The sequence below is a fragment of the Typopeltis vanoorti genome, chromosome 2, assembly GCF_054136105.1.
Source record: "Typopeltis vanoorti isolate ZY-2024b chromosome 2, IOZ_Tvanoo_1.0, whole genome shotgun sequence".
Lineage (NCBI taxonomy): Eukaryota > Metazoa > Arthropoda > Arachnida > Uropygi > Thelyphonidae > Typopeltis > Typopeltis vanoorti.
In genome coordinates this window covers 40,407,492-40,435,367 of record NC_143550.1, presented here as the reverse complement: position 1 = coordinate 40,435,367, position 27,876 = coordinate 40,407,492, and the positions used below count along the sequence as shown (strand labels likewise).

Sequence of the window (27,876 nt, the reverse complement as noted above, 5' to 3'; positions counted from 1 at the left end):
CTAGTATTGACAGTATGAGAACAGCATGCAATAATTTACTTTTATCTCTTTCATGGAGATGGCGTATACAGATTTACTCTGTTATTATGTGGTTTCTCTCTCTCTCTCTCTCTCTCTCTCTCTCTCTCTCTCTCTCTCTCTCTCTCTCTCTCTCTCTCTCTCTCTCTATGGTGTAATGTATTATTTTAAAGAAGCTGTATGTGAGAAATCGTTTCGAAATGATGTTTTGTGAAACGGTTGAAAAATCCCACAATATGGAATCGCCAGGGGTGATTTCAATTGGAATGAATAGGTTTTCATCTCACAGCTTAGAATGACACAGGATTCAAGTTCTCATAATATTGAACTGAAATGTTTTGTAGGACAACCAAAATAGATTTATTCATAAAAAAAGAATTAATTTCTTAATTTTACAATGAAAATATATCACATTTGGAGATTTAATAAAATATTATCACATATGTTAGCAGAATAATTTAAACACCATACCGAATATGCGATTAATGTAAATATAAGACAGTCTCCGATCACTGATCACAGTATTTTAATTGGAAAGAAAGTCCTTTTTAGGACTTCCAGGGTAACAAATGGCAATGCTGTAGCCAATGAAGTTTTAACTGAGGCTCGGCTATTGCTGTTACCCAGCCATGACTAGAGCTTTTTAGCTCAATAACACTCCATCCACACAGATTTTCTTCATTCAGATGACGAGATAAAGAGTCAAGGACTCAGTCCATCGCCCAGTTCTTATAAGAACTAATAAGTATTTTAATGGATCGGATGTATCAATCGACCGTGAGATGCGGTGATTGATTTTATACCCTTGGAGGGTAATGGATGGCAATGCTGTACCAATGAAGTTTAACTGAGGTTCGGCTGTTGCTGTTACCCCCCTTCGGCGATGAGATTCGAGAATTTTTGAGTTCGCTCTCTTAAGGTTTTTGCCTTAAAGGAGCAATTTGAGTCTCTGGGGAAGGTGTTCTTCGGCACGGCCCGCTGAGGGGCTTTGTCGGTGAATTATTTTCTTCGGAAATTGAGCGGTTCTGCTCGGTGGTGGGGGAGCCCGTCACTGAGTGGAACCAACGCTGAGATATGGACGGTCTTTCGCCCACTATGGAGTGGCCTAGAGATCGTCCGATTTTTTGAAATTTCACCTTTACTTAAATAGTCGGTGATTGATTCATTCAATCCAATATCCTTGGAGGGTAATGGATGGCAATGCTGTAGCTAATGAAGTTCTAACTGAGGCTCGGTTATTGTTGTTACCCTCCTGCCATGATCAGAGTTTTAATTGCTCAATAACACCTTATTCCTACACTGTCCTCTACAGATAACGGGGAAGATGAAAAGCATTCTTGCTTCACCCCTTTAAGCCACTCCTTATAAGGACTATATAAATATTTTAATTGGGGTTAAGAGAGGTTGATTAATTGATCGACCATGAGATGCGGTGATTACCCCTTGGAGGATAATGGATGGCAATGCTGTAGCCAATGAATTCCTAACTGAGGCTCGGCTATTGCTGTTACCCTCCTGCCATGATCAAAGCTTTAATAGCTCAATAACACCTTATCCCTACACTCTCCTCTACAGATAACGGAGAAGATGAAAAGAATTCTTGCTTCGCCCCTTTAAGCCAGTCCTTATAAGGACTATAAAGTATTTTAATTAATTGGTTTTAGATTTGAGAGTCCTTTTTAGGACTTCCAGAGTAACAAATGGCAATGCTGTAGACAATGAAGTTTTAACTGAGGCTCGGCTATTGCCGTTACCTAGCCATGACTAGAGCTTTTAGCTCAATAGCATCCCATCCACACAGATTTTCTTCATTCAGATGACGGGATAAAGAGTCAAGGACTCAGTCCATCGCCCAGTTCTTTTAAGAACTTTAGGAGTATTTTAATTGAGGAGACAGGAGGAATCAACCGTGAGATGCGGTGAGTAATACCCTTGGAGGGTAATGGATGGCAATGCTGTAGCCAATGAAGTTCTAACTGAGGCTCGGCTATTGCTATTACCCTCCTGCCATGATCAGAGCTTTAATAGCTCAATAACACCTTATCCATGCACTGTCCTCTACAGATAACGGGGAAGATGAAAAGCATTCTTGCTTCGCCCCTTTAAGCCAGTCCTTATAAGGACAGTATTTTAATCGAATATAAAATTATTATCGTTTTTGTAACCACTAACATATATACTATAGTGACAAACAACAGAGTAACTTCATAATCCTGAATTTTTAAAATTTTCTGCATTCATTATTTTTTCGTTTTTGAAAGGTCTTTCAATTTTAAAATATATTCAGTTAAACATGCCCATTTATTTTGAGATCTTATTAAAATTAAAGATTTATGCATCAACCATGTGTTTATAATTTTAATATATTTTCTTTTTTTTTTTAGAATTTTATAAATTGACTTTTCAGTCAAGTATATTAAAAAAGGTAACATTGCATTTCAGTGTGTAATTACTTTTAATATTAATTATAAACTAATAAGCTGAAAATAATAAATCAGTGCAGTTGCGATGACACTATGTGTTTCATAATGAAATATCTCTCCACCCTAACGACTCAACTTTCACTTTAGAATAAATTTGATTAAAAGTATGATTTTTTTAAAAATGGTTGAAGTAGAACTTCTGAGGCGCATTTTTTTTTTACCTCTAACTGCATTCACAACGTCCGATTAATTCTGATTATTATAATTATATTCAAAATAATTTGATTATGTTAAACTAGGCTCGAAAGTTTCATTATATGAAAACATAATTACGTTGATAACTTATTATCAATTTAATTGCTTCGCATAAACTAATGGTATAAATAATAATTTATCTTCCATATTATAGGCATTTTTTCCATATAAGATAAATAAAAAAAGCAAACGTTTTACTGATAATAATGGATCATTGATTTTTATTCAACTTCCTTAAAAGCATTAATATCGACAGCTGGTTTATCGTTCAACAATTTGACAATCATATTTATATGAAATTCGTATAAAATAGCAATAAACACCAATTATTACAACTTCGAAATCGATTGCTACAATCGATTGATTCATGAACCATTTCTTGATGTTCTCAATGGCTTAACCTTAAACTAACGGTTTCGCAACTACAACCAAACACACTTTATCGATTACTACAATCGATTGATTCATAAATCACACTTGATATTTTGAGATGACTTGATCTGAAACTAATGGTTTCGCAATTACAACTTTGAACTTTGAACTTAATTGGTTGATGGACTGAGTCCTTGACTCCTTATCCCTTCATCTGGATTTTAGTTTGTTGGTGATAAGATTATTGTGGGTAATTTACCCGCTCATTGTGAGCATTGAGGCTGTATTAGCTTTCTCTTGCGATGGAGGATTTCAGTTTTTTATGTTTGAAACGATCTGAGGGTTTGTAGTCCGCTGTCTGGGAATTAGCTGATTACATTCTTCACAATCACAGATAATTATCTGTGATTGTGAAGAATTTCTCTGCAATGCCTATCATGTAGGTCTTGATATCTGGAAGATTGGCTTCTTGGTGTAACTGGATGTTTCTAATGAATCACGGGGCATTAAATGCCATTCTTAGGCATTTATTCTGGATTGTCTGTAGTCTGTTGATGTTACTTTTAGCTGAGTGACCCCAGGTTGGAGAGACGTAAGTTACTTGTGGTCTGATCACTGATTTGTAGAGGAGAATTTTGTTGCTTATGCGTAGGCAATGCTTCTAAAATTTAAAATATTCAAAAGTGGATATAGCTGTGGTATGGTCTGACTTGATTTAGTGGCGACACTTATTTATTTATTCGTAGGGAGTTTCCTCCCTTTTTCTCCCCCGTCCCTATTGGGGCAAGTTGAGCCCCCTCATGGGGGGTTAAGTATTTATGGCTGTAAATCCGTGTGTGTTCACGGGGCCGGTTTGCCTGCTTGCGGCATGAAAAACGCCAGATAAACTGGCGGAAAAAACCCTACTGCCCGCTTCCAAGACCAGCTAACTTGGCTATGGCTGAGGAAGATCCCCAAATTCCTCACGTCTTCGACGGGAATCGAACCTGGGACACTCCTTCCCCAGTCATATGGTTGCGAAGCGCACAGCCACTAGGCTAACCGCACGGATAGTGGCGACACTATCTATTTAGACGTCTATCAAGATGAACTCCCAGATATTTGGTAGAATTGTGCCAAGGGGTGATTTTACCAAACATTTGTATGCTTGTATTCGGTTCTGCTTTGCGTCTGGTGAAAAGTACTTATTCCTTATAAGGACTGGCTTAAAGGGGCAAAGCAAGAATGCTTTTCATATTCCCCGTTGTCTGTAGAGGACAGTGTAAAGATAAGGTGTTATTGAGCTATGTAAAGCTCTGATCATGGCAGGAGGGTAAGAGCAATAACCGAGTCTCAGTTAGACCTTCATTGGCTACAGGATTGCCATCCATTACCCTCCCTTCGTACCCATTTTAGTCACCTCATACGACATGCATGAGCTATATTGGTGCTTTTTTTTTTTAAAGTAAAGCAAACTCTAAAAATTAGGACGATCTCTAGACCACTCCATAGTGGCCGAAAGACGGTCCAACTCAGCGTTGGCCCACTCAATGACGGCACCCCCACTGAGCAGAACCTCTCATATTCCAGAGAAAAGCATCCCCCGACAAGGCCCCTCTCGAGCCATGCCGGAGAACACTCTCCCCAGAGACTCAAAATGCTCTCTCAGGGCAAACCCCCCGAAATCATCCCCCCCCCCTCACGGGGAGCGAAATTCCAGAAGAAACCTGAGAGAGCGAACTCTGGAAACTCAGCGTCCATTTCAGTCGCATTTTACGACACGCATGGATTTACGTCGGCGCTATTCTTATCCCGGCAACCACACGGGGATGGTGAAAGTTCTGACAATTGACAAGGAATATTTGTATCTCTATGAAGTTGATTGTTTCTAACATACCACGGGGCATTCTGAATCATTCTCAAGCACTTGTCCTGCACTCGTTGTATCTTGATAATGTTAGTATTAGAAATGTGGCTCCAGGCTGGAGAGGCATAGGTGATTATAGGACGAATCGTCATCTGGTATAGTTGCAATTTGATTCTGTTACTGAGCTTGCTATTTCTATTAATTAGCGGATAGAACTCAGCTATGGCTTTAGATGCCTTTGCGCACGCAGACTTGATGTGTTGGTTGAAAGATAGTTTTTTGTCGAGAATTACACCCAAGTAATTTGTTTCTGTCTGCCAGGGAATTGTGAAAGTACTTATAGTCCTTATAAGGACTGGCTTAAAGGGGCGAAGCAAGAATGCTTTTCATCTTCCCTGTTATCTGTAGAGGACAGTGTAGGGATAGGGTGTCATTGAGCTATTAAAGCTCTAATCATGGCAGGAGGGTAACAGCAATAGCCGAGCCTCAGTTAGAACTTCATTGGCTACAGCAATGCCATCCATTACCCTCCAAGGGTATTGGATTGAATGAATCAATCACCAACTATGTAAGTAAAGGTGAAATCTCAAAAAATCGGACGATCTCTAGGCCACTCCATAGTGGGCGAAAGACCGTCCATATCTCAGCGTTGGTTCCACTCAGTGACGGGCTCCCCCACCACCGAGCGGAACCGCTCAAATTCCGAAGAAAATAATTCACCGACGAAGCCCCTCAGCGGGTCGTGCCGGAGAACACCTTCCCCGGAGACTCAAATTGCTCCCTTAAGGCAAAAACCTTAAGAGAGCGAACTCAAAAACTCATCGCCCAAGGGGGTAAACAGCCGAACCTCAGTTAAATTTCATTGGTACAGCATTGCATTGCCATCCATTACCTCCAAGGGCATTAATGAATCAATCACCGCATCTCATCGATTGATCTATCCATCAATCATCCTGTGAAAGTACTCCTTATCCTTATAAGGACTGGCTTAAAGGGGCGAAGCAAGAATGCTTTTCATATTCCCCGTTATCTGTAGAGGACAGTGTAGGGATAAGGTGTTATTGAGCAATTAAAGCTCTGATAATGCAGGAGGGTAACAGCAATAGCCGAGCCTCAGTTAGAACTTCATTGGCTACAGCATTGCCATTCATTACCCTCCAAAGGTATTGGATTGAATGAATCAATCACCGCATCTCATCTACTGCAGAACACTGTTATTATTTATAATATAATTTTACTAGAAATTGGTAGGTGTGCCAGAGATAACTTCCAAAAACTTATGGTTCTTCTCAATAATGATATTTTAAGAGAAAATACATTGTATTTTAAAATTAGATGTACCTTTTTTATGTTTACTTTTCAATAAATTAATTTTTCTGTGTTTATTGAAAATATTCAGATCTTGCAAATATTGTTTTAGCTTCGACGGAAGTAATATACCAGAATTTGCCTGATTAATAACGCAGGGAATGTTACATATTTGCGACTATTATTAGTCATTACCTGAGTAAAGTATTGGTTGTTTTTAGGTATTTTTTCTAAAAATAAGAAACTTCACAATACTTCAAGCAATTAGATGATATTTATTGCCCGGATCGAAGATATCCTATAAGTGAAGGCTTGAAGTACTGCTAAATATCATATTTGTTCTCAAGAGCACAGTGTCGTGATTATCTCACCTTTACTTCATCCGCTGTACTACAACCTATCGTAAGATGTAAACTTCCCATAACATGTTAAATATTGGGTGGTTGGATGGGAGGAATTGACATAAAAATAGAAAATGCTGCTCCTTGAGTAAGTTAATATAGTCTGCCCATAGCTAGCCTAATATCTCACAATAGCATATCCCTTTACTCTTTGATACGAAATACATGCAAAAATTTCACATTCTAAGGTAGTTACTTCTTACGTTTTGAAATCGGTTGAAGTGTAAAAACCTCCGAGGAACACATTTCATAACAAAGTAAACCAACTTCATTATTTGTTGCGTGTACAACTAGGTGTCCGAGTTTCATAAGTATAAACTGTCTCCGTTATAAATTGTAAGAGTTTAGAAATAAAATTAGAACTTGTACTTCGCTAACTGCGTTTGTAGAACGGTGGGTTGTAAATAGTAATCCAGAGGTTGGCTGTTCAAATCCGCATTTTCGGAATTTTTTTTTTCCCTTTCATATTCTCAACTAATTTTGATAGCACAAAATCTTAAGTAGTCAACATTCGAAAAAAAAAAAGAAAAAAAAAGACGTTTTTTCCTCCACTAAATTTTTTATTGAATAAAGTTTATCATGTTAATTGCTTCTAGTACAATAATGGACCACTGAATATTAGCATTTCTTTCCTAATTGATATTTTTGTACAGAAGAATTTCCATACCTAAGATAAAAGAGCGTTTGATGATAATAATAGAGCAATATTCTTTATTCAACTTCCTTAAATGTGAAAATATCGACAGCTGGTTTTATTGTCTCCATGAAAATCAGGTGATTTCAAACTACCCTTTCAATGTTTTCGAATAGTCTCAGTTTCAGGGTGGTCTGAGGTTTAACTACAGAGCAGGGAAGCTCATCGTTTTCTATTTAATGCAGATTTGAGTCTCAAATACCTCTTTATGGGAACAAAAGAACAGTTAAGGCTCTCTCATTACTGTTGTATGCGAATCGCAAAAAATTAACAAACCTTGTTAAACTAAGTATTTCAACCGTGTCTTAAGTCAGTCGCGTGTTACTTAAGGTCATTATAAGAAGAAAATACGACGGTACTCTCAAATTTATGATAATAGAATACGAAGATTTGTGCACTTGTAAAATATGGCTATTATGTCTTCTTCTTCTTCTTCTTATCATAGATTTTAGGCCAGGTGGGCTGTTCCGGTCTTATGTCACCTCTAGCTTGGTCTTCTGATTCTTCTTTTTCCACTTAGTTTATATTTGTATAATATTTCCGGTAGTCTTTGTTCGGAAAGTTCTGGGTTCGATTCCCGTCAGTGACCAGATAAAGATTCCCCTCACGATTCTCGTGAACAATCTTTATCTGGTCTCTTTTGACTAAAGGTGAGTTAGCCGGTCTCGCGCGGAGGTGGCGTTTTTTTTTTCACCCAGAAACGCGGGTTTTTTTTGCTCCTCAGAATAGGCAAACCGGCCCGTGAACATACGCATTTACAGACATAGGGCTGAACCCCCCCCCCCCCCCCATTACCCTCAATACGGTAGAGGTTCAATGTAGAAAACTCCATGACACCGAAAGGTAAAAGAGGAGGAAAGGAAGAAGAAGAAGAAAAACATAGAAATAAAATGAAACATGAGAGAATAAAGGAAATATAAAAGATAACGAATATAAGAAATGAATACACACAAGCTACGGGTATATCCTATACAGTACTTGGATGTTGAATTTCATTGTCCTTTGGCTAGAGTGGTGATTAGTCATTAAAAGATTCACCCGCGGTTCGTATTCTTTCATTAGATTAATTAGCATCAGATCCGAGATTTAGGTATAAATAATTTAGGTAATTCATGGACTTCACTCCGTTGTTACCGTAGGTGGATTTATATCTTCTGATGGAAGGCCGATAATAATAATAATAATAATAATAATAATAGACTCTTTACTAAACACAGTTCGTATTTTCATTCAGGATATTAAAATGGAATTTGGTTTAGATAAATGTATAATTTTATCTATTAAACAAAAAATTAATGACATTATCAATTTTAATTGTGATCAGGAGAAATATATACAAGCAATTTCAGCTAACGAACGCAATAAATACTTAGGAATATTAGAAGCCAGTGTTATTCTCTACTCGAAAGATAAACAACAGGTAGCAGTAGAATACACCACAAAAGTTAGAAATATTCTGAAAACAAAACTAAATGAATTAAACACAATTAGAGCAATGAATTCTTGGGCCCTATCACTTATATTGTTGGGTTCTATCACATAATAGATTGGACAAAAGAAGATCTGGACAAACTGGACTGCAAAACTAGAAAAACTAATGACTATGCATCATGCATTACATCCAAGAAGTGGTGTTGACCGGTTGAACCACCAAGAAGAATAGATGGATGGGGTCTGCTGCAAGTGAGACAGAATGTGGAAGAAGAAGAAATTAGTTTAAAAAGTTATATTGACAATATCTCTGATCAAATGCTTAAAGCCATTTCACAGGAAGACCTTCTAACAGCAACAAGAAACAAATCCATTTACAAAACGGAAGAGCAAAATAACCGATAAGTGTGCTGGAAAAATAAACCCTTATGTGACCAATTTCTTCGAGATACTGAGGAAAAAACTGTCGTGACCAAGACGGGGCAATGACTACAATATGGAAATCGTGGGGGTGCTGCAACTTTCGAAATATACATACACACTGCAAGTATAGTATATACGTATTATTTGGATAAAATATCAAAATTATGGTTAAAATTTTAAAAAAATTAAACATGAAAAAATATTGTTTATTATCGATAAAATTATACAGTTTGGTATAATTCAAAATTACTTTTAAAAAAATCCATTCTTCTTGTTTTGTTCCGAACGAAAAGGGCAATAACTTTTTTTTCCCTTGATGTTTATATGACTGTTGAAGAATTTTTTCTCCGTTGAAATCATCGTAAGTGCATTTAACCTATCCTGATTCACAGTGCTCCTCATAAATGTTTTTATTCTCTTTAATTTTGAAAGACAGCGTTCAGGATCTCTAAGAACACAATCTAAATTATTTTCTGTTATAAATTTTTACAAGTCAATTAATTTACGATAATCATGCATGTCGGGTCTACTGTAGAATACTCAAAGTTCAGTTTCAAGTTTTTCTTTGTTGATCATGGGATATGCTTCAGTAATCAATTAAAACTTCTAATGTACTTCTTATCATTGCTTATTCCTGGCTGAGAAATTTGAATATCGGGTAAAGGACGGCCTCTTATTTTAATAGAAACTTTCTCAGCGAGATTCAACTGTGAAAATTTAAGTTTCTGTAGTTTACTTACAGTCACAGAACTTATTTCTTGAGGTTGCATTTCTGAGATCATAATTGTCAATAACTTCAATAATGTTCTAAAATAAAAACTATAACAAATGTTATGTCTTTAATTGTAATGTCCAAATATTTAAAGAGACGGAGTAAACACGATAAGCACTACGAGCACTCTACTACTGGCGCAAACTGCATATAAACAACAGTAGAACAGCACAACGGACAGTGCAACATTGCGCTAATAGCTCGCATCTCACTATGACGTGCATATGCTTGCACGCGTAGCAATATGACACTGTGGTAAACACAGTGCTGTTAGCGTCCTTCGCCCTCCTAAGTGCTACAAGATAGATTTTTATTTTTTTAATACAAAATAAGAGAATTGTGTAGGATTGTTGATGATTAAATTCAATATTACAAGCAAATATAAATAAATTAATAAACATATTTATATATCGAGAAGAATTGGGGGTGCTGCAGTTTCGCAGTGCCTATGCACGAGCCGCCCCTGTTAAAAAATAAACAGGAGGATTTATTCTAGCCGCTCAAGAACAGGTGTTACAAACTAATGTAATCAAAGCAACTGCAAATGCAGATTATTCGATCAGAAGATGAGACTGTAGAACATCTAATCAGTGCATGCAGCAAGATAGCTCAAACTGATTATAAATACCCACATGATCAAGTGGACAAAAATAGTCCATTGGCATGTATGCAAACAATATGGCTTTCGTACTTCTGATAACTGGTGGCAGCATAAAATAGAAACAGTACTGGAAAACGAAACAGCAAAAATTCTCTGGGAGACGTCAGAATACAAACTGATCGGCACTTGTAATAAAGACCTGACATCACAATTATTGAAAATCGACAGGTTTGGATTATTGATATCACCGTACCCAGTGATAATAACATTAACAAGAAAGCACTGAAAAAAAAAACACTAAATATCGAGATCTGGCAATTGAAGTTGGCCAGGTGTGACTTAAACACACCAAAGTCATCGCAATAGTTATCGGCGCACTTTTTTTGGTGCAATTTCAAAGAAGCTATCCAACTATTTACAGCAATTAAACATCAATGAAGCGACTCCATATGATCTATAAAAAAAACAGCATTACTTGGAACAGTCCATATTTTACGACGCTACCTTGACAGACTATTCTTAGATTCTTGGGTAGAATTTGAATTGTTCTCTATCACTAGTCAAATGTTTGTTTCAATGATATCTTGTTTTTACTGTGTATTAATTGTGTGAATATAATAATAATAATATTCAAAGTGAAAACATTTAAAAAATATATTAATATATTTATTGGTCTATTTATTAATTTTAAGGATTATTAGCCTAATTAACACCTATTGACAATTTTATTAACAACACCTAATTAATAACAGCTGTTTTCCGATTGTTTTCAGACTGATTAACATCCAGCATTTGCCATAGTGAAGTATTATTATAATCCATATAAAATATCACAGCAAGAATGAAGATGCATTTTCCTGAAGATAATATATCTTTCCAGAGGGCAGAAATGCTACAAAGGTAACATATTATATATTACAAATATCTTAAGAATCATTTAGAAGTCGAATAGGACTTCCCTTAATATTACATAAATAGTTCCTTTCGGTTAGGTTCGAAATATGAAAGTAATAAGAACGTAGTATTCTACCCCTACCCCTCTTTGAACAAACAAACACACAAAAAAGAGCCAAGGCCATCAATAACATGTACGTAGGAACAGAAATTCTATTGTTGTCGACAAGAAATGAGATCCAGGTAGATCTGAGCAGTGTGTACCTTTATTACTTCAAGGAAAAGGCAAGACACTGTTCTTACCCACTATTGACAGTACGAGAACTGGATACAATAATTTATTTTTATCTCTTTCATCAAAGAATGGAGATGGGGTATACAGATCAGATTTTCTCTGTGATTACGTGGTTTATCTTTCTTTATGGTCTAATGTATTATTTTAAAGAAGCTTTATGTTAGAAATCGTCTCGAACTGATGTTATGTGAAAATGGTTGCAAAACCCACAATATGGAATCACCAGCGTGATTTCAATAGAAATGAATAGGTTTTCATCTCACAGCTTAGAATGGCATAGGATTCCAGTTCTTATAATATTGATCTGAAATGTTTTGTAGATTTATTCATAAAAATAGATTTATTTATAAAAAAATAATTAAAAATTATCACATTTAGAAATGTAATAGAATATTATCCCTTATTTTAGCAGAATAAATTTAAACACCATACAGAATATTCGATGAATGCAAGTGTAAGACGGTCTCTGATCACAGCATTTTAGAAGGAAATAAGGGATTGACCGTGAGATGCGGTGATTAATACTCTTGGAGGTAATGGATGGCAATGCTGTAGCCAATGAAGTTCTAACTGAGGCTCGGCTATTGCTGTTACCCTCCTGCCATGATCAGAGCTTTAATAGCTCAATAACCTTATCCCTACACCTCTACAGATAACGGGGAAGATGAAAAGCATTCTTGTTTCGCCCCTTTACGCCAGTCCTTATAAGGAATATAAAGCATTTTAGAAAGAGATTTTTTTTTAATGTTAAATATGCTTTAACAGGAGGATGGCTACTTTGTGTTGTTATGGTGAGTCATGGTTAGAGAGAACGTTTTGTATTACAACGATTATGAATTGTGAGTGAATTTGATCAATATTAAATTATTTCAGTTTTTTTTTTTTTTTTTTTTTGAGTTTGTATGGCGCATACAATGATTGAGGTAGTGTTCTTCTGGTTACTGTAGGTAAGTACTTTACTTCAGAAAACTGTAGTTGCAAAGAAAGCGATTTACTAAGCCTAATTTTTACTCCCATTATATAGCGTCGTTAGAATCGCCATTGTTGGCTTATATATACTATAAATAACAGACTATTAACTATTGTAGTGCCGTCATCACCATGAGCGAGGACAAAGATGACGCTTATATTGAATCGCTCAACAAAGGGCGGGTGCTCAGCATTTTCTAAACTATTGTAAGAAAGCTCGAACACGAGTGGCCCGGCATCCTTAATTTCTTCCCCTTGCCAGAAGAAGTTGAGGAGGGCGAAGACACTGTTCAGATGGAGGAGAAGCTGGATTTGGTGATTTCCACTCCCCCAGATTTTGAAGAGGTCCTTGCGCGCAAGAAACGCAAAACCAACGACGTAGAACCTCCCATGGATTACGGTATGGAAGATGACACTCCCAGTTCCAATTCCTCGGCCTCCCTCAAAGAGAGGGTGCCATCGATCGTCCTCCGGGAAAAGAAAAAATGAACACCCTTAAGGTTTATCATGACAGACCTACAAATACAATACATCTCAGCTAAGAACATGGATGATGGCATCAAAATCCAGCCTGCTTCCGTGATGGACTATAGAAAAATGACCAAAGCGTTAGATTCAAGTTATACTCAATACCACGATTTCTCTCTCGGCTCGGAGAGGAATTTGAAGGTGGTCCTCCGAGGTTACAGAGGACGTAACTACAGATGAAATAGAGGCCGAACTCCGATACCAGGACCTGCCACCTATTAAGATCAGTAGGATGACTAGAGCTGACAAAAGCCCGATGCCTCTGGTTTTGGTGGAGATCCATAAAGCTTACAAAAATATTTATGACCTAAGATCAGCCTGTGGACTCCGGATCACCCCAGAGCCTCTGAGGAAGAAAGCGTCAACTGGACAGTGCCACAGGCATAGTCTAAGTATAGTCAAAGATTTGGCTATGCTTAGAGACTCTGCAAACCAGAGTATAAATGCCTGAAATGTGCCAAGAGCCACCCCAACCACCCCCCGACTAGTTGTGCAAACTGTGGTGGCCCTCACCTAGCTAACTATAAAGGATGTATTCAACACCCGAATAATAGACGGTCCGAAACAAACAAACAATCCCCCGCCTCTATCAGCTCAGGAACACCTACACCTCTAGCACCACAGTCTCACAGTGTTCAACAATATGGTTGTCAGAAGTCCCACCGCCGCAGTTTGTGGCCCTAAGAGAACAAACTACCAACGGCAGGCAAGAACCTATGAGTACGTGGTCCATGCCAAAATGACAACGAACGAACAGAATCAGAATCAATCAGCATCCCAGTTAAACCTGACAACTGTCATTACTGCCTCCCTGGCAAATATGCTACAGTAGCAGAATTCAGGCAAACAGTAAGGCATTTACCAGATAAGAAATCGGTCTTACAAACGAATTTTACAAGCACTACTTTCAAAAATTCGGGCATGTATTTATGAGAATGACACAAGATATATACGAAACACAAATAAAGCCAGACAGATTCAGCACAGGATACATCACACTTAAGCCATACCACGGAGAAATTAAAAGACATAAAGCAATGGAGAGGGATAACTCTTTTAAACACCGACTACAAGATCATCTCAAAAATCCTGTCGAATAAAATACAGAAGTATCGACAGAAATTAATATCGTCCGCACAGACTTGTTCAATTAAGGGAAGAAACATAGCAGACACAATTACTCATTTAAGATCAGTATATGAGTAATATACTCTGACCAGCAAACCCTGTGTCCTACTAGGCTTTGATACAGAAAAGGCATTTGACACCATAAGCAACGTATATATATTCAAAGTTGTAGAAGAATTGGGATTTGGACCAAAATTTAGGAACTGGCTGCAGACTTTCTACGAGAATGCAGAAAGTCAAGTAATCGTGAACAGGAAGCTATCCGCATCTTTTAAAATGAAATGCTCAGTGAGAAAAGGAGACCCCCTCTCTCTCTCTATGGCCTGCTTCGTCCTTGCACTAGAACCAGTCATCATAGCGATCAACTCAAACAAAGAAATCAAAGGAACAAACATTTTCACGGGAAGAGCCAAGCAAAATTCTTGGCATATGCTGACCCCATCACATTAACACTAGAGACGGAAACATCAATAGAAGAGTCAATGAAATTACTAGAGGCTTTTGCAAGAGCTTCTACTCTGAAAGTAAACCCGAATAAATCTCAATGCATGCTAATAGGAAAATGGGAAGGGAATCCTGAGATTCCTCGAGGCATAAGAATTCAGAAATACCTACCGGTTCTGGGAGTTACAATAGGCGGCCCAGAAATGTATGAAGAGCAGTGGAAAGAACTTCACGCAGCTGTTGCGAGGAAAATAAATACCATGCCCCCAAGAGACAGCTATCTATAAGAGGAAAAGCAAGAATAAGCAACATATATTAATCCTCTCGCCTCTGGTACAAAGTAAACAACATCCCGTGCTGCAATGGGCAGACAAGATCCACAGCCTCAAATGTAGGTGGCTCTCGGTACGAATCGATGAGTAGAACAACACTCCTTCACAGATTAGAGGCTGGAGGCCTAGGTCTACTCAATATCCACTTAAAAACAATTATCAACAGAGCGAAGACCGCAGAAACAGCAAACACTAAGTCATACCACGGATATGCAATAGCGTTCCCACAGAAATGCCTTCCACACAGAGTAATCAGCACAATTGCAGAGATTCACGAAAGAGTTCCCAGGATGTTTACAGAGATGGCGGAGGATACGTATTTGTGATAGAGCGCATCAGTACTGAAACCTTAATAAGTCAAAAAACAAAAGCAACATACTACAAACTAAGCAGAACAACTTTCCCATACTACAACATAGAGAATTAAGAAGAGGACAAATCACACTCAGTCCTGTATTAAACAATGTCTTCAAGCTACCAATAAATCCGAGATATAAAACCTTCTTCTTTAAAGTACACCATGCCTGCCTTCCAACCAAGATAGCGGCTACAAGTATACCTCTTGAAGGGCATATAACATGTCAGTTTTGCCCGGAACCGGAAATACTATACCACCTAATATTGCAAAGAAGCAGAAGTAACTTGGAAAGCACTTAACAGATGGCTTCCTTAAATCAACTAATCAACGAGGAAATATTATTCTAGCTAAAAGGAAAACATATAAACCGAGTGCAAACAATAGTTCTGATCCTAACGATGTACGCAATATTGGCTCACAGGTGCGACCTTGCGTATGGAAGAGAAGACAGCCCGGGAACCATATCGAAACTACATCGCTACATCCAGAAAGAAATCACCAATTCAGTCCAATCTAGAAGAACGAGTTCAGAAGAATGGACACACTTAACTTCCAACCTTACATCAGATGAATAATCCATCCAACCAACAACAGAAAGACACCATCATCACTCCCTAGTGGAAATAGGGCAAATCTGAAGTACAATCAGAAGAAAAACTCCTAGCTCTCCACTTCCATCAGAAGAAACAGCGCCTGAATCACGTGGAACAGATCCCCTACCGCAGGAAAAAGAGTGTTCCCCTGCCTCAATGGAAACAGCGAACTCAGTGTTTATATGTTTAATGGGGAAAAAAAAAAACTATCAGGAAAATTACAAGACGCCACATTTTATGTAATATACATAAAAGCTTTGTATATGATTATAACAGCTACTTCTAATATAACAGAAGAAATTCTGTAAATGATTGCATATGAATGTTATTTCACTGTACAGATGGTATATACTGTATATGATTTATTTTGGAATATATAGTTTGTTAAATATATATAATAAGTGATATATATATATATAATGTAACAACTACGTTATAACATGACAATTCGATTGAAATGATGGTATAACAATTGTTTCGATGTATATATTGTATATATAATTCATTAAGATGTAAATCATTGCAAAAGTTGATAATAAAGTTGTTATTAAAAAAATAATATAAACATAACACAACTCTGGTCATTCTGCTGACCTTGAAGGGTGGTAGATGAGAGGAGTTTTTCTAAATAAAATTGATTAAGAATTATCTACGTTATTATGAAATAGACTTCGTCAATGTCGTCGACCATTTTGCTAACAGAAAAGCAAGTAAAATAACATTTTAGAATGTTGAAATTAAAGTTTTACTTCAAAAATAAACACAGTGTTTTTATTTATTTCAATATACGTCGTTTTGACTTTTTGTAGTATTTTGGTGTATTGAGAGGGCCAGCAAATTCAGGGATCTCGACGGACGTCAAAAGCTCTACCTACACCACTGTTCGAACTTATACACCCTCTGTCCAAAAAGAAACCGAACTTTTCGAAAATAGAAGAAACTAGTGACGCCACCTGTTGTATCTTTTTGTTGTCGAAAGCGGCAACCTTCATTAATGTTCTTTCAACTGCTTATGACATTTGTTTCTTTAGAAGCCGAGTTATAGTGCCAAAAGTTAGAGTGTGTGTTTTGAGAACGGTCGGTTGCCACGATATTCATGGCGTACGCGACGAATTCTCGCTATCAATCGCTTTAAAACTTCAAGATAAAACTCACCATTGACCGTTTGGCCTAGCGGAACGAATTCTTTGTGGATAATTCCTTTGGAATCGTAGAAACAAATCAGTATTGGCTTTACTTTTGACTTCTCCAAGCGACTTTTTTTCGGATGCCCCTCTTCTGGTGGTCTAAACTCAGCACTCTGGCGCTTTGTTTTGGGCTCATACTCAAAACACCACGTTTCGTCACCTGTAACGATCGTTTCGAGGAAGTTTGTGTCCTTATGTGCTGTTTTAATGAGATCCTTGCAGTGTTCAATTCGATACATTTTTTGGTCGTCAGTCAACTTGTGGAGAAAAAATTAAAGTTTCGAATTCAATTTACGAAAGCCCAAACTCTCTGTCAAAATGTTGTGCACTGTTGATTTTGGAATCGCCACTTCATCTTCAATCAATCTCACGGATGATTTCGGTTTTTTTTTTCTTTGATGGAATCACGCACTTTTTGGATGTTAACTTCGCTCAGTCCAGTTTTTGGACGGCCCTGCTTTTCGTCGTCCTCAAGCGTCTCACGACCACTTTGAAATCGCTGAAACCACTCATAAACTTAAGTACAGAATAAGCATTCATCACCGTATGCTTTTTGAAGTATTTGATGCGTTTCGGTAAAACGTTTACCAAGTTTAACACCAAAAGTCAATCGTTTGAAAATTATTTTCCACCGTCAAAACACACTGTCATTCTTGGCACTATAACTCGGCTTCTAATGAAACAAATGTCATAAGCAGTTGATAGAACATTAATGAAGGTTGCCGCTTTCGACAACAAAAAGATACAACAGGTGGCGTCACTAGTTTCTTCTATTTTCGAAAAGTTCGGTTTCTTTTTGGACAGAGGGTGTAGAATCTATTTCTCCTTTTATCCCTACATTCCGTTTTGCCTTTTTCTTTGGAATATCCTTTCCCATTCTGTATTCACCAATGCATATAATCCCGAGCTCTCCAAGAAAGAAATTAATTCATTCTTTCTCTTTTTACCTTTCTCACTATGGTATCGCGTTTAGTGACTTTCCACGTGTGTGTGTTTTTGATGTTAAAAAAAAAATCGTTTTATTCATATGAATGACTGTTGCTACTAATGTTTTTCTGTGCTCTGACAGGACAAATTTTAATGAAATTTGGTAGCGTCCTAATTTTATAATTTGGTAATTATCTCTGCTTAGATTAAAGTAGACTATTTTAGTGGGAAAATTTGGCAAACATTTGGAGTTATGCAAAGGAAGAAATCTGCTGTAACATAAGAGTATTTAACAACGTTAGGCATTTAGGATGATTATTTAATTATAATTAATTACAGAATTTTGTTGTTTATATTATGATTTAAATAAGAATAATTTTATTGGCATAATATGAAAATAAATTCGAAGAGAGTCAAAATTATATGCTGCAAATAACTACATAAGTCAAAACAGACTCTAGTTTTGTTGTAATGACGTCATAAAGACGTCACAAAGCACTAATACTATTACCAACTGTACCTTTTATGATTGTCTGGGGTCATAAAGGTGCATTTAATATAACTTTAGCTGTACTTTCCCAAGTTAAATGGTCTATATTATTTTTTAAAGAAAGTATATTTAGAAAAGTATATAAAGAAAAATTAAACTTTCAGGCAGGTTGTAGTCCTGTTTAAAAAATAATAAAATATTTCATCAAAAATGTCTAACTTATAAGTAACGTATTGATTAAAATTGATTTTAAGCCCATTAAAAGCTTTGATGAGTTCTGTCTCGGCTGCACTTCTGAACATTTGTTTTACTAAAAGTGTAATACAGAATAAAAAAACAATGCTTGTGCATTAAATACAAGATACAAAGTTCGTTAAATATTTACTTAGCAACTTACTCAAGATAAACAACTGTTAATCGTTTATCTTGAGTAAACATTATCAATCTTTATCATTCTTAAAGAATGATAAAGAATGATAATGTTCTTTATCATTCTTTAAGAAGCTACGAGATATTTGTTTCCAAACTAAAGTCTTTCTGCCATTGTTTGCTTCTGCGTATTCTCTGAAGAGAAATGTAAACTGTTTTAAGATTTTTATAAAAATTTCTGACTGCAGAAGTATTTCCTTAAGAAAGCATTTAAAACGACCGAATCTTAAATATTTGTTAAGTTGAGAAACAAGAGAGACTTAAATAGAGAAGAAATATAATTTCTGTGTGAGACTTGAGACATCCTCTAATTTGTTTATCACACTCTGCACAGTTACACGATGGTTTACACCATAGAATTATAGCGGAAAAAGGATTAGCCGAGACGATGGCGTAGAAGCAAGTGATGTGAAAGATTTCATAGAAAATCGATAGCGACAAAGTTAGCACAAATGTATAAATAAAATACTGCCCAAGCGTGGGCAAGCTGGGTTTGCTTTCATGTGTGAGATGAATATAATAAAATAAATCGTGTTAATTTCTCTACACGTAAAAAAAAAGTTTAACTAATATTGCAATACATAATAACATTTTCAATCCAGCATTTCCTACTACTATTCAAGCACTTAGTGAGACACAACTAATTAACCAACAACCTGTATTGGGCTGTAACACAAAGTCACGTGCTCAATATTAGGTAATTGTTGCGCTTCTAGTATCAATGGTCGGTAATTAAACTCTTAGGAAAACGGAAAGGAAATTTAACACGTACCAAAAATTATTGAGAAAAAATTCAGTTGACTACAGCTGCTTCCAGAAACAGTCCTTCCAATTTGAATCTATTTCTGCAGTATTTTTTTTTCTCATTCAAAATTACACATTTCTGTATATTAAATGTATTTTTATGTTCTTTCCTTAAAACTATATGAAGTGAAGAATGTAAAAGTAAAAGTTCAGCATATGGTCCGCAATAAATGTACAAAATATTGGGTTGCATTTACAGAAATTTCTATAAACCAGGGAAGAAGAAAAAAGTCCTAGTATTTCGAATTAACAGAAAAGAAACTTTGCCCTGTGGGCAAAATTTCTGTTCGTGTACAAATACACTGTCCCAATTTTGTCACGCTTTAGACAATATAATACCATGATATATCTGTTGTACCTTTAACCCTGAGGAGGTCGCGGCTGATCTGACAGATACAAATTGTTTAATATAAATATTTTTACACATATCCAGTGTATAGCTTGGAGGTCACGAGTAGCTGCGCATGCATATATTACGAGTGATATTCCACACTGTTTATGCGGTCAGTTTTGGTTTAACACGTGTTATGTAAAGGTGTGTGATATTTCGTAGTGAATTGTATCTGAGAGATACCGCGACCTCTGATGTCAGTATAGTATTGGTTTAGTTGTTGTTGTTTTTATTTACCGTTGAAAATGGCTGGAAAAATATATCGATTGGATAATCCATCAGATGTTGAAAAGATTCAGCGATTTTGTTACTAGCCCGATGATTACCGGCCTGGTTGGCCGAGTGGTTAGCGTGTTCGCTGAAGAGCGAACACACTAACCACTCGACAATCACAAACATCCCGCCGTGGGCATGGATGTTTGTGATTGTCCTACCAACTTTGTGTGGAAAGGGAATCTGCGACCCTACAACTTATTCTAGGAGAAGATATCATTGCCAAACCATGTGAGGTACGGCAGTGACCATACGGCGTCTACGGACATCAAATGTCGAAAAAAAAAAAAAAATGTCCAATCGTGAGAATGATGGAGTCAAATGCGAAAGTGATATTTGATAGTAAATTGTATCTGAGAGATACCGCGAACTCCGATGTTAGTATAGTATTGATTTAGTTGTTGTTTTTTCTTTGTCCAATAATTTCTAGATTGTAACTGAAAATAAATAAACCATCATGTATTATATTTGCAGTTTTTTTAATCGCCTTTTAACACATACTAGTAATGAATGTATCTCTCAGATACACGCGACCTATACTACAATTTTTTCGATCGCGACCTCCGCAAGGTTAAATATAAGATAGAGGGACGATGTATATACAGTATAATATAGGTTAGGAGATCGCCGTTTAGATCTTTTTTTACGAAGGTAAGTAAGAAAATTTTTTGTTGTTATTTTTTTTTGCCTTTTTGCTATAACATTTTTAAACTAGGCTTTTTGCTGAATATAAAAATGTAGGAAAGATATCGTGATTATGAAATTTTCGTTATTTTTTCTAGAAGATAAGCTGCTTACTTGGTAAAAAAAAAGTTAAAAATAATATTCATAGGGAAAAAGAAAGAAGTTATCTGCTTAGCGAAAGTCAGAGAAAATTGACAGCAATTTTTTTTCTTTTTCTTTTGTGTGTGTGTGTGTGTGTGTGTGTGTGTGTGTGTGTGTGTGTGTGTGTGTGTGTGTGTGTGTGTGTGTGTGTGTGTGTGTGTGTGTGTGTGTGTGTGCGTGCGTGCGTGCGTGCGCGCGCGCACCTGCTGAACTCTACCGTGATTAATGCTTTGCTTTTATTGCGTATTCAAAATAGCTTTTCATTCATTAATTATATCAAAGAAATCCAATGCACTGTGCAGTCATTATGGTTGTGTAGTATATAATCCCCAATATATTGGGGATTATATATACACAAATTGGGGATCTAATTGGGGATCCTATAATCCCCAAGTTAATCTTCATTAACGTGGGGATTATAGGATCTTCTACAGTATATACACTCTCTGTCCAAAAAGAAACCGAACTTTTGATAGAAAATAAAACACAGGCCAATTATAATTATGCAAATCATTTATTTCAATCACTATACTCTCCCTCAGCTTCGATACAACGTTTGGCATCGCCAATTAATTCGTTAAATGAGATTTTTTATATGTTTTTGGGATACTGTTGAAGGTCGTGGTCACTGCCGCTTGAAAGTTTTCAATGGTGATGAATCGCTTTCCTTTCATCGGCAAATGAATTCGGGGGAAGAGAAAGAAGTCACAAGGTGCTAAATCAGGTGAATACGGCGAGTGATCCAACACACAAACTTGGTTTTTGCTCAAAAACTGTCTCACAATGATCGAACGATGAGATGGTGCATTACCTTGCAAAAAGCGGCCAGCTGCCTGCATCACAATATTCATGCCGTACACGACAAATTCTCGATATCAATCGCTTCAAAACTTTGAGATAAAACTCACCATTGACCGTTTGGCCAGGCAGAAGAACGAATTCTTTTTGGATAATGCCCTTGTAATCGTAAAAACAAATCAGCGTTGTCTTTACTTTTGACTTCTCCAAGCGACTTTTTTTCGATGCCCACTCTTCCGGTGGTCTCGCACTCTGGCGCTTTGTTTCGGACTCATACTCAAAATACCACGTTTCGTCACCAGTAACGCGATCGTTTCAAGGAAGTTTGAGTCCTTACGAAGGTTTTAATGAGGTCCTTGCAGTGTTCAATTCGATACATTTTTTGGTCGTCGGTCAACTTGTGGGGAACAAATCGCGAATTCAATTTACGAAGACCCAAACTCTCGGTCAAAATGTTGTGAAGCATTTGATGCTTTTCGGTAAAACTTTTACCAAGTTTAACACAAAAGTCAATCGGAGCTCTCTGCTTGAAACTCATTTTCCGACCGTTCGTCAAAACATACTGTCACTCTTGGCACTATAACTCGGCTTCTAATGAAACAAATGTCATAAACAGTTGACACAACACTAATGAAGGTTGCCGCTTTCGACAACGAAAAGATACGACAGGTGGAGCTGATAGTTTCTTCTATTTTCGAAAAGTTCGGTTTCGCTTTGGACAGAGAGTGTACAATGTTCTTTTGAATTAAAATGTCAAAAATTAATTAATAAATCGCCTATAAAATACAATATTAGACATAATACATACTTATGAAATGGGATAAGCCTAATATTATAAATCAGGTCGCATTAAATTTAATATTTTTGCCCATAACGTACAGCAGAAGTTCGACTTCTTAAAGAAAATTAATTATTGAGCATATCATCTTGTTGTGTAAAGTAATTCTCGTTTTAATGAATAGTATATTATCATTTTAAGTGGTTTACGTTAATCAGTCAAGATTTAAGATTACTGAAAACACCAATAATCCTCTGCTTTGATAAATCTGCTTGTATTACAATCCTCCTGATAAACAAATAAGCCTGAGACAAGACTCTTTACGATATTTATTTATTAAGGCTTATTTAATCGAATATGATAATACCGATGATTTATAAGCACAACGAGAAACAAAAGTCTGGAAATAAATCTGGATATCTCCATCGCCTGCTGAAGTATCAGAGCAGAGGTGACAGATGGATGTCGCCGTAATGAGAAGTGAGCTTTGACCTGAAGTAGCACTCGAAAGTTGATGCCTTCATTTCGTTGTAATGCGCACCATGTGCTACTTAGCTTCCCTCACTTTACGAAACCGCCAGACGGAATTGATCGATAACAGATGTAGTTGACAGATCATTCCAGCAGTTTATCCTAACAAAATAGCTGCTGGAAAAGTACTTTGGACGAAATTTTACTGCTAACTTGCATCTTCCTTGCAGGAAATGATTTGTAAATTATCACTTCCTTTGTAGGAAACACATAACAGCTGTCCTCTATCCTTTATTGGTTTGATGTATTTGCTATTTTACAATTCCATATCACACTCTCGATCGCTATGAAGAGGGGGGGGGCATTGAACTTGAAAAGTAGAGTGCAACAACATTTTCAAAATAGTGGAACGTTAAATGGGATAATTAATTTTTCCTAATTCGATCTTTGTTATTTCTATTTAAAGCATCAATATCTGTTATGTATCACATTTTATTATATTATTTCAGAATATTTTTAACTTCTACTCATAAAGTAGAATTAACTTATACTAAGTTAATTGGCAAGTATTTTATTGAGTAGGATATTATATTAGGGTTGGAGTGTGTAATTTTTATATTTTTTTTTTTAAAGTAGGAAACCTAGGAAAAAATAGAAGAGCAAATAATTCCGAATAAACTGAATTGGGATGGGATGGTTCGACTGGCTGTGATAATTGTTCCAAGCTCGGGGTATGCCGATTACATAAGTGCGAAGAAAGCGACGAAAAATATTAGGTTTATTTATAAGCATTGCTTAGAAATAACCAACTTAAGACAAATAGTACAAATAATTCTTAGGTGTTTGTGGGGAAAAATGATCTAACATTAAGATTATTTCAAATAGCACAGAAAGATTTTTGGCACTTATATTAACTTCTTAGTCGAGAGTTAAAAGAGTTAGTTTTCATTAATATAATGCCCAGATTTGATAGCGCGGAATATCCATGGTCAAAGTAATTGGATTCAAAGTAAAGTGTGTACTGCACGTGATTGTGGATTTATTAATTTATGGGATCAGTCTGTTAGTAATCGTAAATGATTTGGTGGCAATGGTAACCACCTAAATGCTGGGAGAGCCATCGAGTTGAGTTAGGCCTTGGAATCTATAACGTTTTAAAAGGCTAAAACGATAACTTAGGGAATTCATGACAAATGACCGGATGTAGATATGAAGGATATTCCAAGTAGTAATGGGAAGCGTTCGTAAAGAGGAAAAGCAACATTAAAGTCTATCTTAAGTGGGATCATGTCTTTATTTCTAATGCAAAAAGCTCAAGAAATACGTTGATGTGGTTTAAGTTATTAACTTCAAAAATGTAGCCGTATATCGTAGCGATTTCTGATTCTTGGATGACGGTTATGATATTGAGTTGCATAAAAGTAATTATTATACTGTTAGAAGAGACCAGATGGGTAAAACAGCAAAGGACGTGTTTTATCAGGAGTGAAGATTTCGACCATCAGATGGATAATGCATTGAATTCCTCTTTGGAACAGAAATTGGACACAGTGTAGTTCAAAATAAGTCTCCACAATTGAGGATAGAAGTGTGCTACTGTAGTAAAGGAAGTAATCATAATAATAAAAAGAAAGTATTATTAATGGAAGTTTTTAATATGGGAAATATTGACTGGGAGAATGAAAGGGCTGATAATACAACCGGTACTCTTATCAGCAACTTTGTGAGAGTTATCTAAAGTGTCACGTACAATGAGCTGCTAGAGAGCACAGGATCTTGCCTTTTATAATAATAACAGATGATGTATTAAAGGATCGAGTAATGGTAGAACGTATTAATTATTTAGAATCTCTTTATGTAAGCTCTCATTTGTTCTTGTAAGGAAAATTAAGATTAAGAGAGAAATGATAATTAGAAAGCATCAAGGGTCGAATTTCAAAAAGATTAAACTTTAATGGTATGTTAAGACAGTTAAAAAGTATTAACGGGAAGACATTTTTTAACAGAACAGAAATTAATGCAAAGTGGACAGTACTGAAGGATACCCTGCGTCAGTGGCGCACTCAGCATTTAATCTTCTTTTTTTTTTGAGGGGGGAGGTGCCGAGTTGAGTAGACGATTTGAGAATAATACACACTACCTATCGCATACGACCTATAACTGAGCATCTGCAATGATCGCTAATTCATAAGTAGTACAGAAATAGAAGACACGACACAACATAAATAAAAAAAAGAATCTTAATTAGGAAAAGATGTTTTTTAATTTTCTAGTGTTTTTTTCCCTTTTTCTTTGGGGAAATGCCAGGGCCCCTTGGTCTCCCCTCTGGGTGCGCCACTTCCCTGCGTAATCTAATGTTTCAGATTATCCATAGGAGTAAATTTTTTAAAGACTTAGGGTCAGATTGATGAATAACGAGGTTCTAAAAATGCTATAGAAAGAGTAACAGTCTGAAAAATCAAGTGTGTGTGTGTGTGTACTTGATAACAATTTCTTCAAAGATTCAAAGTGGACAGTACTGAAGGATACCCTGCGTCAGTGGCGCAGGGTATCCTTCAGTAGTATATAGTAGTATACATATACACCTATCTATATAACTTCGTGCCCTATTTTTCAAGGTCGATAACGTCTCTTCCATGTTACCTCCTTAGCAAGGATAAACAGCCTTCCTCTATCGTTACTGTCTTTTTCTTCTCATGTTTGGGATTAATAGGATTAGGTTGAGAAGAGACCTGCAAGACCATCAGTCCTACAACTTCTATTTTTTTTTAAAAAAAGTTTTGTTTAACGCAGCATGGAGTTTACACAGATCACTTTTAATTGAAGATCTATCCTTTATACAGATACCGTTTAACATTTAGGCCGTTATTCAAGGAGAACACCGAAATCCCACTAGATTGTCTCTCTCTCTCTCTCCCTCTCTCTCTCTCTCTCTCTCTCTCTCTATATATATATATATATATATATATATATACTTCTGAATTAAATTAGAGCTTGTAGTTATCCGCTTAAAATTTTAATACAGTAATCCAACTAATGAATTAATCAAAAGAACATACGATTAGCAGTAAATAAATAAAGACAGCACATTTAAATGGTGTATTTAAATGTGCTGTCTAAAATTTCAAATAAAATAAATGCATTTTAATAATTAAAGATTATCTCTTTAAAGATTATGCTTTAAAGTTTTCTTTAAGACATGCATAATTGATAGAAAATCAAAAACGTTAAAAATAATGTGGAATTTATGACAAGTAACTAATTTTCTTTTTGATTCAAAATTCTTTTATCGGTCAATCAAATTTCTTACAGTCTTTTGATTGGACTTCCTTTTTAAGCATATACTTACACGTAAATTAATAAAATCTGAGCTTTCCTTTAATAGTTCTGTTATCTGAGTCATTTTGATGCTCAAATTTTACTTTGAGAGTTTTTTAAAGATATTATAGGATTCAAGCATTTTGATTTTATTACAATCTAAGAACTCTATTTGTATGGGTTATATAAGAAACTTTCAACGTATGTTACTAATACCCAAGTACTTGAATTAAATTATCACGCATATTCTATACTTTTAATGCAAAATTTACATGCAGAGCAGCAGTCCGGAATACTCTTAGATTCCTACACCACGGCGTCGACTGAATATTTATCAGATTTATTAACACCGTCGACTACAACATGAACATAAAGTTAAACTCTTTGGGTGATTTCATTTTTTTAATTAAACACATGAATTTAAAAAGAAACTTCACTAATATAGTATGTTATAATATATATTTTATATACTTTAATCAGACCTTCGGTATTAGTGTTCATTTCTATTATTTTTATAATGAATTAAATCTAACAGTTATTTTGATATATAAAAGTTTACAAAACCCAGTCAACCTAGAGAATTCTTATATAGGATTTAGTATTCGTATGCTTTTGTAGCGAACATTGTATTTATGATTCTCTAGCAGGTAAGATGTTCAAGACTTGGGTGCTGTTTAGGTATGTCTCCTTCCACTCTCCCATGCGCTGTCCGTTCTTAAGGATAAAGTTTGTCAATTATTCTTACCTTTTTATTAGGACGTACTCTATAGGGAAGACCACCTTGCCACAGTATCACAGTCAATGTTACCTCGTAGAGAGGTAATCCTACATAACAACAAGGTTTGTTTCAAGATTATCCTTACTACACTCTCAATCACATCTCGCTACAAGCGTTGCCTTAGCGCCACCGACTGCTTGTCAAGCGTTACCTCAGTGCGCTTGCGTTCTTGGAGAACTTCTCCATCAGTGATGTTTATCAGGGCGTTGTACCACGTGAGTATCGCGAGAGTCCTAGAAGAGTGTGAAACGAAAGAACCCCATTGCTTGTGTTCGCGTATGGTCGGATGTTGATAACGCACGTGTTAACTCCCAAGTAACAT

The 27,876-nt window shown here is 36.2% G+C and overlaps 1 protein-coding gene across 1 annotated transcript in view; it reads right to left on the bottom strand.

Moving 5' to 3' along the window:
• Positions 1 to 27,673, bottom strand: part of LOC150108951 (uncharacterized) — a 68,601-nt gene extending 40,928 nt beyond the window's left edge. The window contains exon 1 of the mRNA XM_090404476.1: positions 27,522 to 27,673. The gene's annotated coding sequence lies outside the window, so the exon portion shown is untranslated. The remainder of the gene's footprint in view (positions 1 to 27,521) is intronic.
• Between the last annotated feature and the right edge of the window lie 203 nt (positions 27,674 to 27,876).